Genomic DNA, 15561 nt, shown 5'->3' with positions numbered 1-15561 from the left:
AGTGCTTTGATTCATGCAGGGGAAAACAAAACTGGAAAAGATGATCAAATTGAATAAGAAAACGTGTGGAATTTAACACAGTTTAGTATTGTATCCCCGTGCCGTTCATACCTCATGCTTGTGTTAATAAATGTTATTTATGTTCTATGATGCCCTCAGCAAACATAATTGCTATATATTTTGTGGAGATGAAGTAGCTTTGGCAAAACGTCTTTCCATTTAACCATATTAAGATACTTAATATTTAAAACAAATGTAAAGTGGTTGTTCCACAGAATTAATAGAATTCCACAGCGGCAAGCTCAGACAGTACTGACCTTCCCCTAAAGCCTTAATGTTTCCTGCTTTTTTTCATTTTCTCTTCCCCTCTTCAGTCACAACATGCAAATGAAATGAAATGTAGATCACCAGGAGGCATTTTGTTTGCTCACAATAATTTGCCTGCTTGTAGTGAGCTATGTCTCTGTCCACATGATGTTACTAAATCAGTCACTGGTGAGAATTACACATTATTCTGGTGGAATCGACTGACAAATAAAGTGGGTGTGTTTATTCAGGAATGAAACTGAAGTCTGAAGGGCACACTGAAATTCAGCTCAGAAGAGGGAAATGATCCCTAGACAGATGAAAAGGAGTGAAATCTCTTGTCCCTCCAACACAAAGACATGGGCCATGGTGAGTGTTCCAAACAGGAGTGTGTTGTCATCTGGGAGCTGATGTCATTCTCACACTCTTAGCACAACCTCAAAGTGAGTGAGGCATTGTGGTAATAGATATACCCCAGCTGTGTGCAGGATCAAATGGAAGATAAATGAACTTTTGATATGCTTAACCTGGTTTTTGCAGGAAGCACACTCCACTCAAGTATGACCTGATCCATTTGATGAAAAGGCGGCTGTGTTTCATCATTACAATGTGCCTGCACACACCATATGTCTGCCTCAGACTCTCAAGGAGAAGAAAACATCCAATACAATTCTACTAGGCAGGCCAGACGGTGGTGTTTTTTTCCCCCAAGGGGGATTTACAATGTATTAGCTTTGCACTTTCTGACAGCAGACTAATGTGTTCTATAAATATGCTTTATATGGGCAAATATAAACAACCAGGGTGATGTTAACATTTAAGAGCCTGTAAAAAAAAATCCATTATTTTAGAGGGCCAGAGCTGAGTAATTGTTAATTTCCTAATTAGGATTGAGCAAACTGCATCAGTTTGATCCTGTCCTGAGAGTCAATAGGAGAATGCCTGTGTACCACATGAATAAAATATGCTTTTAGAAAAGAAGCCTTCCTTTCCTGAAATAATTTATCTTCCCTTTAAGTGGTCACGATAGCTGTAAAATTGATTCCCTAAGTGTCCTAAAAGGGAAATCGGAGCACTTTAGATTAAAAAAAAATTCTAACATGATTATTGAAAAGTATTTAACCACTGAAATTTATGTGTCTTCTAAAGACTATGTAATGGTATACTAACTGTATACTGGCCTGTAAATATATACACACACATGCATACACATATAATACTGGAAGTATCTTTGAAGTTGGGTGAAACTCCCATTCATTTTAGAAAATACAATTCTTCTAAACCTCCCTTCCTAGTCAAATATTAGTAAAAATGAGCACTTTCCTTAATTTTTGATTTGAGGATGTACTGATTTTTTAAAATTGAGAACATTTGGAATTATATCAATTAATAGGATCAAACATTCACATATTAGAATACAAGGAACTGCCTTAGAAGTCAGATCTTATGGTATGACAAAACACCTTTAAAAAAATGTCTTACTTAGATAACCTCTCTTCAATACACATAGCCAAATCATGAAACACTTTTGAAGGTCTTCTCTGTCTTCCTCTTCTGTACCACCTATTTCAGAAGGTGTCTGTTACAGGGCGAGGAAAGAAAAGGTTTTTGTGCCATGTTGGGAATGCTTCAGAGTGAAAAACAGGGTAAAAAAAACACAGGTATTCTTTTCTGTCTTCTACAGGATAGTTGGAAGTGGTTTAATCATAGTTTCCAAATAAGCCAATCAGGAAACTGGAGGAAAGTATCTGAAAGATATCAGGAAGCTTTTATTCTAACTATAATAAATTCACATCTCTTCTTAGGCCCCTGCAGGATAGTCTTCATATGCCTTGAATCATGTATACTACGTATCTTGCATATTCCAACAGGTATTTGGCTAATCCCACACACACACATACACGCACAGCCGTACTGAGCAACTTCAAGGGTCAAGTATCGATAGACCTGTGCTTTACTGAGTATACTCCACAAATCTCTACTGTGAAATGGTAGCAGCTTTCCAAGAGCTCAGCCATCCAATCACAGCCTCTAGACATCCAGCCAGTGTGTGTCTCTTTTTTGGCAGCAGTTCCCTTCAACTGCTATGTGCCTGCAGGGACCATGGCCAAACTAGTGTAAACAGCTGAGGGAAGATATATATATATATATATATATATATATATATATATATATATATATATATATATATATATATATATATATATATATATATATATATATATATGCATCTCTTGTAGGGTTGCTAGCCTCCAGGTGGGATCTGGAGGTCTCCTGCTATTACAACTTCTCTCCAGACAATCTCCCTTGGAGAAAATGGCAGCTTTGGAGGGTGGACTATATTGCATATCCTGCTGAGGTCCTTCCCATACCCCAAACCTGCTTTCCTCAGGCTTCACCTCCTCAAATCTCCAGGTATTTCGCAACCCAGATGTGAGGAGAAATCAACACTATATTTTGGAATTTTCTTTTGTTCTTACAATAAAGCATCACAAACATAAAATTCATATAAAATTATAATGCTTGATTTCAATGGATGTACCACAGCACTTTGCCTGGGAATAGCACAGTGGAAAAATTAATTATATATATTTAATATTCATTAAACCATCCTTCCCCAGAGTGTGAACTGCAACTGTACAATCATATTCCCAGAAATCTGAAGAACACGGACATCAATGAGCAATAAGCAATGCCTTCTTTGTAACCAGGCAAGATGGTGAACAATTTAAATCCTTTGGGATCAAAATGCATAATAACCATGACAACCTGAATAGAGTTGATTTCTTTACACAAATTAGACAAGTGGCAGTTACACAAGAACAGAGGCCATCGTGGCAGTTTCTATATTACCTATATACATGGAAAGGTAATTAAATAGTAGTGGTCTAGAGTCACAGGACAGAAAATCTAAGGGCCTGCCAACCTTAGCCTTATCAGATTTTAGCACACAGGTGGCAGATATATCTTGGTTAATTAGTATTTATCATTGCCGGTATAACAGGAAATTATAAGACTCACAATTTCATTATGCAAACCCTTGATTATTCACTTTTTAAAAAGCATTATATAGATGAGAAATTTGTAAAAGAATTCAAATTGTTCTGCCCACTCCTATAGTTGTGGTTTTTAAATGGATCTTAAGCAGTTACGAACAATTGTATGTGTTGTCAGCAGTAAGTTTTCTACACCAAGACCTTGATTATTGCAACTCTTGGAGAACAGGTAAAGTGCAGGCAAATGTTATCCCTATCTTCAAGAAGGGGAAAAAGGAGGACCCAGGTAATTACCAACCTGTAAGTATGATGTCTATAACTGGCAAAATTTTAGAACAAATAATGAAACAGTTGGTCCTTGAGCAGCTAGAACAGATGGATTTAATTACTAAGAGTTAGCATGACTTTCTCAAGAACAAGTCATGTCACAGAATCATAGAATCATAGAATCATAGAGTTGGAAGGGGCCATACAGGACATCTAGTCCAACCCCCTGCTCAACACAGGATCAGCCCTAAGCATCCTAAAGCATCCAAGAAAAGTGTGTATCCAACCGTTGCTTGAAGACTGCCAGTGAAGACTAACCTTATCTCTCTCTCTCTCTCTCTCTCTCTCTCTCTTTTTTTTTTTAGAAAGTTAGTACCTCGCTAGATCATGGGAATGCTGTGGACATAGTTTACCTTGATTTCAATAAGGTTTTTGATATGGTCCTGCATGATATTCTTATTGGCAAGTTGGTAAAAGATGGTATGGATCCTATGACTGTTAAAAGGATTGAGAACTGGTTGACAGGCCGCACGCCAAGGGTGCTTAGAAATGGTTCATCATCTTCTTGGAGAGGAGTGACAAGTGGAGTGCCTCTGGGATTTGGATGAAGGAACAGAGGGGGTGCTTCTTAAATTTGCAGATGATATTAAACTGAGAGGGGTAGCAAACACACCAGAAGACAGAATCAGGCTACAGGATGATCTGGGCTAAAATTAATAAAATGCATAGTGAAAAATGTAAAGTTCTACATTTAGGTAGAAAAAAAAGATACATTTGATGCTGCTTTGTTGTGGGTGAGGAGTTGTTTGAGATTGGGGGGCTGTCTGTGTGAAAGAAATGGTTTACCCCCCAGTGCTTGGGAAAGAGAACTGTCATTATCCAGTACAGGTTGTAGGTCACTGATGATGCATTGTACTATCTTGAGCTGAGAGCTATATGTAACCACTAGTGGTGTTCTATTGTTTTGTCTTTGGGGTCTGTCTTCTAACAGGTTTTCTCTTGGTATCCTTCTGGCTTTGTTAATTTGTTCCTTGACCTCACTGGCTGGGTATTGTAGTTCCAAAAATGTTTGTTGTAGATCATTTAGGTGGGAATCTCTATCCGTGGGATTGGAGCAGATGCGGTTGTAACGTAGCGCCTGGCTGTATACAATGTATACAATGGATTGTTTGGTATGTTTCAGGATATTAAGACTTTACCACAAGTCTACCAACCAATATCCTTCAAGTTATCGGCCCAGCCCATATCATATTTTTTAATGAATTTATGATTTTTGAGGGCCATAACACGGAAATTACAGTTTTAGCTAGGTCCTATGTTAAGTATTTTCTTTAATAATGTTTTTGTTTATTTAGTGCTTTTCATTTATGCTAAAAACATTACATATCCATTAACATTTTAATTCAAATTCAGAGAGCCCAGTGTTATTACCCCAATATTGCAGATAAGACAGGAAAGCCAAGGCATAATGAGTTCATAAATGAACTAAGATTTAAACCAGGATCTGCTTGAGTATTAGGCTATACTGGCTCATTTTTATACAATGTATACATTTCTGATATTATTTTGTTTACTCATTGTACTCCTATTTTAGTTTTGATTAGATTAAATTTCCCAATGCAGGGAAGCCAGAGTTGTTATGTATCCTTGTATAATGATATTATCTCCTCTGATGTCTTTAGATTCATGTAGGTAGCCCTCTGAAGGTAAGTGTTTGAGTCCAGTAGTACCTTTAAAACCAATAAACTTTTATTTCAGGTATAATATTTTTATGCAAGTGCATTTCTCCAGATACAGTGAAACAGAATTTCCTCAACCATTATATTTTGGGGAGGGTGGTAGTTGCCAGGAAGTGTTGGTTGAGGAAATTCTATTTCATGGTACCTGATGAAGGGTGATTGCACATGGAATACATTGAATAAACCTTTGTTGATTTTATAGGTTCCACTGGATTAAAACTTTTACCAGGTGTCTTCTTGTGTTTTATTGCCCTTACATGTTTGCTAGTGTAAAATATTTTTATTCCTCTTAACTTGGTCCTCAAAAGAACAAATCAAACCTAAAATAACAGTACAATAAGCAACTAAAATAATATTGGAAATACATACCTCTTATAGAAATGAATGCAAATTAATATTTTATATAACTTTGAATCTAGACTGGTATCGTTGCTTAACTGTTAATGTATGCCCCAGCAAAGATCATAAGTGTGAATGGTCTTACAGTTAGAGAAACTGCTTTGAAGCTGACTCCAAGACTCTTTGAATTTTAATTTATTGAAAGTGTTAGGTGATGAAGTATTCAAAGATGGGAATGCACTTGTATAGATTTTCTTGGAAGGTGATAATTTTATTTGATTGCAGTCTCTGTGCTTGGTTACTGGAGCTACAGCTCTGTAGTATATTTGCAGCAAAAGAAACCCACCTATTTTTTAAAAATTATGTCATCCCACTGTGTTAGAAAGCTGGAATTAAAAAAAAACACCTTTCTTATGCCTTTATTGAACAGCTCTACAGTATATATTATAACAATCCCATTTGTTATTGTTCTCTTTTACTCTTGTATTGCTCCATCCATCATTTAAAAAAAGGCAACCATCACATTTAACTGCCTGATGCTGTTAGTTGTAACTGCAAGTAACTTCCGATCTTGTTCTCTTTGGTGAGATCCCTTTCTTATGTGTATTTATGTTTCTGTTTGCCTTCTTGCACACAGCTACCATGACAACAGAAAAAGGGTAGTGTGGACATGGAAACTGATTAATGGAGACAGTTGTCTTACCAGTTTAATGTGCCTCTTGTTTCATAATGCTGTAAAAAAACAAAAAGAAGTTGAAGAATAGGTCTTTTCTTATTTAATCGGTCTTTCATTTGGTCTTTAGAGAGAAGCTGTTGCCCATCAAAATATCCTAGAAAAAACCATTAAGAGCTTAGTATTTCACCGAAATCTTCACGGGGATATTCGGAACTGCTGTCTCGAGGCCAGAAGATCTCCAATTGATTGCAGCATGGTTTTCTAATGTCTGAGACTGCAATCAAGAATATAAGAGCCAGTTTGGTGTAGTGGTTAGGAGTGCGGACTTCTAATCTGGCATGCCAGGTTCGATTCTGCGCTCCCCCACATGCAACCAGCTGGGTGACCTTGGGCTCGCCACGGCACTGATAAAACTGTTCTGACCAGGCAGTGATATCAGCACTCTCTCAGCCTCACCCATCCCACAGGGTGTCTGTTGTGGGGAGAGGAATGGGAAGGCGACTGTAAGTCGCTTTGAGCCTCTTTTGGGTAGGGAAAAGCGGCATATAAGAACCAACTCTTCTTCTTCTTCTTAATAAGAGAAAAATAACACGAAAATATCTCACCTCCTTTACAAGTAGCAGAAATGATATGGTTGCAGCCACCTCTGCCATTGTTCTCAAGCTGCATCTAGGGAAGTAGAAAGCAACTGGTGGGAGAATCTCTACACTTTGCTGGGTGACAATGATTATCTTCATCACATGACAAAACCGGCATTCTGATTTCTTCAGGTCAAAGGCACACATTCCACAAGAGACAAATAAGTTTGCAACAAAACCAACATGGAGAATTGCTGCATTTTAAGACTAAAAATGTAATGAAACCTAAACTTTCATACACATTACAACCCACTTCATTATCAAACCACGTTTTAAAGGGTTTTCCTCAACCTTATAACCCTTTGCACATTTCTGACTCTTCCCCAATACCTATGCCAAAGAACTGAGAGGATGTGGAAAGTGTGCACAGCAATAGCCTCTATTGTCAGAAAGTATTACCAGGCACTGCTAATGAAAAGACTATAATCTGGACATGAACAGTGCAAATGCCTCTAGGGGAACACTGAGCATTGTTGTCATGACCTCCTCCAACCAGCTCAGTGGCTCAGACTTCTGTGGTCTAGTTCTACCTGACCAATCACTACATCCTGCGTTCTATGGACTCAGGGGTCTTAGGCAACTTCATGGACATCAAAGGTGCATGAAAACTCTAGAGATGCCATCAACTCAATCCAGTCTCCATCATGGTGGAGACCATTGCTGGTAGGCCCCTTGATCTTAGGACCATTGACCCAGAATACTGCACCCCAACCATGAAAATTTAAGGTTATCAAGAAGAGATCCCCTTCAATTTGGCAGTCTCTTCTCACTTTCCAGTGGTCCTGGGAATGCCTGGCACAGTCTGCATGATTCCACAATATTCTAGCACCAGTGTCAAGTGGTATCCCAGTCTCAGTATCACCAGACACGTAATGCTTAGTGAGACTTACTCTACCAGCTCTGCTTAGGAAAATATTCTTATGTAGTGTGCACAATAGATTTGTCCAACCTCTGTTTAACACAATGAGCTAAAGTTTGGCTAACAATGTGAGGTTATACAAGGGAAATGTTTAAAATATAAATTACCATGGTGGGCCAAAAAATACACCTTCTGCCTTGTGGTTTATAATGACAGAAGATAGGTGTACTGTTCTTTCCAACCAAAATGGCAACCAGACTTGTATCATTTTCTTACCAATGCTTGATCAGGTCATTTATATATATAATTACTTTTTATCACATTGAGTTACTGCTATATACCCCCAATTTCTATAGTATTACTATATATTGTTATTGCTATATTAGTTAATATTTCCCAATGCAAATTTGGCAAACCACAACAGGCATTCCTGAGGGAAATGTGGATTTGTCTGAAAAATGTTTGTATCTCAACCTCATATTGGACTTGCAACAAGCATATAAAACATGCTAATAGGGGAGTGTGCAGACAGTATTTGGGTCATTTTCTGTTTTGTTTTTTACTGTATTTTAGATATTATAGTTACTATATGCCATCACTCTCAAAATGAGGTGCCTATTTAGGAGACGCAGTTCACATCTAAATATCCATATCATCTCCTTTCCATATCTTTTGTAAAGTGCAGGGTTCCCTGACTGACTCCTCCTTCCAGAGCCCTTTGAAAAGAGGGGGTAGGCCAGACACAGCACCAGTACCACATAACAGCTGGGAACAAAGACTGTTTCTGAATTGGTTGGTTTCTGTGCAAATAAGTAGTGCTCATGTGGATATATGTCATTCATTAAAGTTTTAATTAAGCCTCAGACAGACGCATTGTGATGTGTAAGTTACTCCTGACCAGCCAAATATAAAGTGTGAATTATCCTGAATGCCAGAATTCAGGAACTAGCCTGGGCAGTGGCTGCATTGAAAATGGAAGAAGCAAATATAAGCATACCACTGTAACAAACAGAAGTTTAAATTACATCAGCAATTAGATTTTTATTATGATGAAATGAAAGATTATTTTTCCATGCTACAAATAGCTTTAGAATTACTGGAGACAAACAGTTACAATAAGAGGAGATAGGACATTTAATCAATACAGCACTTCAACCTGAAATTAGATTTAGACCACAGAATATACTTTAAAAAAGTAAATGAGTTAAATAAAGTGATCCTTGGTTAACTGAATAACGCTGTTTAATTCAGAGGAGATGCTGACTTGACTGTTGAGAAAGGGCATTTTACATTCACTATAAACACTGTGTGTGACAAATAGAAGAAGAGTTGGGTTTTATACCCTACTTTTTCACTACCCAAAGGAGTTTCAAAGTGGCTTACAATTACCTTATCTTCCTCTCCCCACAATAGATACCCTGTGATGTAAATGGGCTTAGAAAGCTCTCACAGAACTGCTCTGTGAGAACAACCCTAACAGGATTGTGCCTAGCCCAAAGTCACCTAGCTGGCTGTTATGTGGAAGAGTGGAGAATCAAACCCAGCTCACTAGATTAGAAGCCACCATTCTTAACCACTATTCCACACTAGCTCTTCATTGTTCAATTGCCTTAAGAGAAAGCTTCATGCTTAATTGACGGTACCAACTGGGCATTTGAGATGACAGAATGATTACTTTTAGGAGGACCTGCACAGTTGGTATCCCAGAAAAATCCAGCAATTCCCTTTAACCACAGTATTGCAAAATTCCCAACCTTCATTCAACATCTTCAACATATTCAACCACTTTCTATTTTTGCCATTTTGTATAATAATTTTAAGAGCCTCTTGTGGCGCAGAGTGGTAAGGCAGCCGCCTGAAAGCTTTGCTCATGAGGTTGGGAGTTCGATCCCAGCAGCCGGCTCAAGGTTGACTCAGCCTTCCATCCTTCCGAGGTCGGTAAAATGAGTACCCAGCTTGCTGGGGGGTAAACGGTCATGACTGGGGAAGGCACTGGCAAACCACCCCGTATTGAGTCTGCCATGAAAACGTTAGAGGGCGTCACCCCAAGGGTCAGACATGACTCGGTGCTTGCACAGGGGGATACCTTTACCTTTACCTTTATAATAATTTGTCTTTGGGTAGTCTGCCTTCAGGAGCACTGCCAAAAACAAATGAAGCATGGTTATATAATGCAAGACAAGCCTAGGGACTTCAGGTGGCTAGTGGTTGGGAGTTGCTTATGTCACATGGGGGGGGTGGCTGAAAGTTGGGGCCCAAAGAGACAAAAAGGGAAAGAAAGTAAAACAGAAAGATCACCCAATTTCAGGGCAAGTCCCTGAAAAAAATCTTGGCCATGCAGTCAGAACAATCACCTTGGTGTATGTGTGTGTGTGTGTGTGTGGGGGGTTATACTGTGTGCCTTAGTGCACTGTCACTCAGTGTTCAAAACCCAGGGACAGGAAGAGAGAGGGATGGTTACAGGGCTTAGAGGCCTGGGTGGAGAAAACAGCCATGGGAAGGAAGACAAGTTGCCCTAAGAACTAGGATTTGGCTGGCCCACCTCAGGAGTTGGCCTTGGCCTCACACTGGCCTCACTTTGCTGCCAGTGAGTAGCTGGTGGGTAATTGGCTTTGGAGGAACAGTTTCATTCCCAGCTTCCCAAGCACAGTCAGTGAAATATGAGGTTTCCTGGAATCAGAAACCCATCTCTTCCATGCCCATAACACTGGTGGGCTTGGTTCCATCATGCCCCTCAATGCAGCAGTGTGAGTTGAAGGGGATGGATGTGTGGGTCCCATAGCCTAGATGGAAAAAGGTGACATGAAGGGGAGGACACTTACCTCTGTAAGTTGAACTTGTCCCCTGTCCTCACCTATTTTGTGGGACAGGTGAGAAGGGATACCCACATGCCCCAGTACTGTCATCCATGCCTTGTGATCAGTCAGCTTATCAGCATGGAACACGGAGAGACCTTATTGGGCTCCCATTTAGAGATAGAGCCATTGAATGCAGAAGCTAGCAATGCTTCTTCGTGACATACATGGTCTAAACCAAGTCCATCATGGACAGCCACCTCATGGCCTGGTCGATATGGACGTTGCCCTTCAAATCTTCGTCCCATCCCCAGGTTCATGGGGGAGAGGGCTAGGGTGGAACCGGTGTTGATCCTATGCAATGCCAGGTCAATAAACAACAAGTCCTCAACCCTGCGGGATTACTTCGCAAGGCATGAGGCTGACCTGGCTTGCGTGACGGAAAGCTGGGTGCGTGAAGGCGAGACCGTCGCCTTGAAAGATCTGGCACCGCCTGGGTTTTCCGTCCTGCATCAACCCTGGCTCCATGGGAGGGGAGGGGGGGTGGCAATTCTAGTCAGAGAGGCCTTCTCCTTCAGGGCTCTCCCTGCGCCAACGATTCCGGGGATTGAGTGTGTCGGTCTTGGGTGGGAATCGGTCGAGAACGAGGCGATCTGGTTGGTGTATCGATCACCCACTGCCCCGCCCGATTCCCTGCCAGGCCTGCTGGAGGCGGTGGCTGCCTGGACGTTGCAGTACACAAAACTTTTAGTTTTGGGGGACTTCAACGTTCATGCGGATGCGCCGTCTTCAGGACTTGGCCTGGATCTAGTGTCAGCCATGGAGACACTAGGGTTCTCGCAGATTGTTGCTGGTCCCACACATCAGGCTGGTCACACCCTCGATTTGATCTTTGGTGCAGGTGTAGCGGTAGATCTGGTGGCGAATAACATCGTTCCATGGTCAGACCACCATGCCCTGAAGGCTCGACTGAGGATACCACCCCCTCTCCGTTTGGGTGACGGACGTATTCTAGTCCGCCCGCGGAGACTCATGGAATCTGAGAGATTCCTGAATGCCCTGAGGGACCCGATGCCCTCCGGCACCTCGTTGACGGCCTTGGTGGAGGACTGGCAGTCCCGCCTTACGGCCGCCATTGACGATATTGCTCCTAGGCGCCCTCTCCGCCTTCGCCTCAAACAGGCTCCATGGTATTCCCAGGAGCTTCGGGAGAGGAAGAAGGAAGTGAGACGGCTTGAGTGAGTGTGGAGGAAGACTCGTGACGAAGCTACAAGGACATCTCATCGCACGCTTATGAAGGCGTATGAGAATGCGGTGAAAGCGACGAAACGAGACTTCTACGCCGCAGAAATCGCGTCCGCAAGCTCTCGCCCAGCACAATTATTTAAGGTAATTAGATCACTTACCGCCCTGGAAGAAGGGCGACAAACGATAAGGCAATTGGAATTGAGCTGTGTGGCATTATCGAGCTATTTTGCGGACAAAGTCCTGTCGCTCCGCCGTGACCTACCTGCCATGATTGATACAGTTAGTGAACTGGAAGCTCCGTGGCCGTCAAGGGGGTTAGTGTTTGATGGCTTCAGGCGGCTCTCTGTAACTGAAGTGGACAAGTTACTGGGTTCAGTGAGGGCGACCACTTGCCCCTTGGATCCCTGTCCGTCCTGGTTGCTCAAATCGGGCGACCAGTGGATAGGAGGCCCCTTAAGGGAGATTGTCAACCTCTCCTTAACATCTGGAGAGTTTCCCAAGGGGCTCAAGGAAGCAGTGGTACGCCCCTTACTGAAAAAGCCATCATTGGACCCGCGGAACCCCGCCAGTTACCGCCCAGTTTCGCATTTGGCGTTTCTGGGTAAGGTGATAGAGCGGGCCGCAGCGGACCAACTCCTAGGTTTCTTGGATGAAACTTTGGCCCTCGACCCATACCAGTCTGGCTTCCGCCCTGGCCACGGGGTGGAGACCGTGCTGGTCGCCCTCATGGATGATATCCGGCGCCAGCTGGATCGGGGCGGCTCCGCCATTGTCGTGCTTCTAGACCTGTCGGCCGCATTTGATGTGGTCGACCACGAGTTATTGGTACACCGCCTCGCCGGAGCTGGAATAAGGGGGACTGCACTTCAATGGCTGGTCTCCTTCCTCCAGAACTGGACGCAGAGGGTTGCGATGGGGGAGAGTATGTCGAGCCCTTGTGAGCTCCCTTGTGGGGTTCCGCAGGGGGCGATACTCTCTCCCACACTTTTTAACATCTATATGCGCCCTCTAGCCCAGCTGGTCCGGGGCTATGGGCTGGGTTGCCACCAATATGCGGATGACACCCAGCTCTACTTATCTTCATCACATGACAAAACCGGCATTCTGATTTCTTCAGGTCAAAGGCACACATTCCACAAGAGACAAATAAGTTTGCAACAAAACCAACATGGAGAATTGCTGCATTTTAAGACTAAAAATGTAATGAAACCTAAACTTTCATACACATTACAACCCACTTCATTATCAAACCACGTTTTAAAGGGTTTTCCTCAACCTTATAACCCTTTGCACATTTCTGACTCTTCCCCAATACCTATGCCAAAGAACTGAGAGGATGTGGAAAGTGTGCACAGCAATAGCCTCTATTGTCAGAAAGTATTACCAGGCACTGCTAATGAAAAGACTATAATCTGGACATGAACAGTGCAAATGCCTCTAGGGGAACACTGAGCATTGTTGTCATGACCTCCTCCAACCAGCTCAGTGGCTCAGACTTCTGTGGTCTAGTTCTACCTGACCAATCACTACATCCTGCGTTCTATGGACTCAGGGGTCTTAGGCAACTTCATGGACATCAAAGGTGCATGAAAACTCTAGAGATGCCATCAACTCAATCCAGTCTCCATCATGGTGGAGACCATTGCTGGTAGGCCCCTTGATCTTAGGACCATTGACCCAGAATACTGCACCCCAACCATGAAAATTTAAGGTTATCAAGAAGAGATCCCCTTCAATTTGGCAGTCTCTTCTCACTTTCCAGTGGTCCTGGGAATGCCTGGCACAGTCTGCATGATTCCACAATATTCTAGCACCAGTGTCAAGTGGTATCCCAGTCTCAGTATCACCAGACACGTAATGCTTAGTGAGACTTACTCTACCAGCTCTGCTTAGGAAAATATTCTTATGTAGTGTGCACAATAGATTTGTCCAACCTCTGTTTAACACAATGAGCTAAAGTTTGGCTAACAATGTGAGGTTATACAAGGGAAATGTTTAAAATATAAATTACCATGGTGGGCCAAAAAATACACCTTCTGCCTTGTGGTTTATAATGACAGAAGATAGGTGTACTGTTCTTTCCAACCAAAATGGCAACCAGACTTGTATCATTTTCTTACCAATGCTTGATCAGGTCATTTATATATATAATTACTTTTTATCACATTGAGTTACTGCTATATACCCCCAATTTCTATAGTATTACTATATATTGTTATTGCTATATTAGTTAATATTTCCCAATGCAAATTTGGCAAACCACAACAGGCATTCCTGAGGGAAATGTGGATTTGTCTGAAAAATGTTTGTATCTCAACCTCATATTGGACTTGCAACAAGCATATAAAACATGCTAATAGGGGAGTGTGCAGACAGTATTTGGGTCATTTTCTGTTTTGTTTTTTACTGTATTTTAGATATTATAGTTACTATATGCCATCACTCTCAAAATGAGGTGCCTATTTAGGAGACGCAGTTCACATCTAAATATCCATATCATCTCCTTTCCATATCTTTTGTAAAGTGCAGGGTTCCCTGACTGACTCCTCCTTCCAGAGCCCTTTGAAAAGAGGGGGTAGGCCAGACACAGCACCAGTACCACATAACAGCTGGGAACAAAGACTGTTTCTGAATTGGTTGGTTTCTGTGCAAATAAGTAGTGCTCATGTGGATATATGTCATTCATTAAAGTTTTAATTAAGCCTCAGACAGACGCATTGTGATGTGTAAGTTACTCCTGACCAGCCAAATATAAAGTGTGAATTATCCTGAATGCCAGAATTCAGGAACTAGCCTGGGCAGTGGCTGCATTGAAAATGGAAGAAGCAAATATAAGCATACCACTGTAACAAACAGAAGTTTAAATTACATCAGCAATTAGATTTTTATTATGATGAAATGAAAGATTATTTTTCCATGCTACAAATAGCTTTAGAATTACTGGAGACAAACAGTTACAATAAGAGGAGATAGGACATTTAATCAATACAGCACTTCAACCTGAAATTAGATTTAGACCACAGAATATACTTTAAAAAAGTAAATGAGTTAAATAAAGTGATCCTTGGTTAACTGAATAACGCTGTTTAATTCAGAGGAGATGCTGACTTGACTGTTGAGAAAGGGCATTTTACATTCACTATAAACACTGTGTGTGACAAATAGAAGAAGAGTTGGGTTTTATACCCTACTTTTTCACTACCCAAAGGAGTTTCAAAGTGGCTTACAATTACCTTATCTTCCTCTCCCCACAATAGATACCCTGTGATGTAAATGGGCTTAGAAAGCTCTCACAGAACTGCTCTGTGAGAACAACCCTAACAGGATTGTGCCTAGCCCAAAGTCACCTAGCTGGCTGTTATGTGGAAGAGTGGAGAATCAAACCCAGCTCACTAGATTAGAAGCCACCATTCTTAACCACTATTCCACACTAGCTCTTCATTGTTCAATTGCCTTAAGAGAAAGCTTCATGCTTAATTGACGGTACCAACTGGGCATTTGAGATGACAGAATGATTACTTTTAGGAGGACCTGCACAGTTGGTATCCCAGAAAAATCCAGCAATTCCCTTTAACCACAGTATTGCAAAATTCCCAACCTTCATTCAACATCTTCAACATATTCAACCACTTTCTATTTTTGCCATTTTGTATAATAATTTTAAGAGCCTCTTGTGGCGCAGAGTGGTAAGGCAGCCG

At 41.5% G+C, this 15561-nt stretch overlaps 1 long non-coding RNA gene across 1 annotated transcript in view; it reads right to left on the bottom strand.

The window, feature by feature from the left end:
* Positions 1–6928: 6928 nt before the first annotated feature.
* The window catches only part of LOC143842120 (uncharacterized), a 30348-nt gene continuing 21715 nt past the window's right edge, over positions 6929–15561 (bottom strand). The window contains exon 3 of the long non-coding RNA XR_013232998.1: positions 6929–6992. This is a non-coding gene — a long non-coding RNA (uncharacterized LOC143842120). The remainder of the gene's footprint in view (positions 6993–15561) is intronic.

The sequence above is a fragment of the Paroedura picta genome, chromosome 1 (assembly GCF_049243985.1).
Source record: "Paroedura picta isolate Pp20150507F chromosome 1, Ppicta_v3.0, whole genome shotgun sequence".
Lineage (NCBI taxonomy): Eukaryota > Metazoa > Chordata > Lepidosauria > Squamata > Gekkonidae > Paroedura > Paroedura picta.
This window is presented reverse-complemented; position numbering and strand designations above follow the sequence as displayed.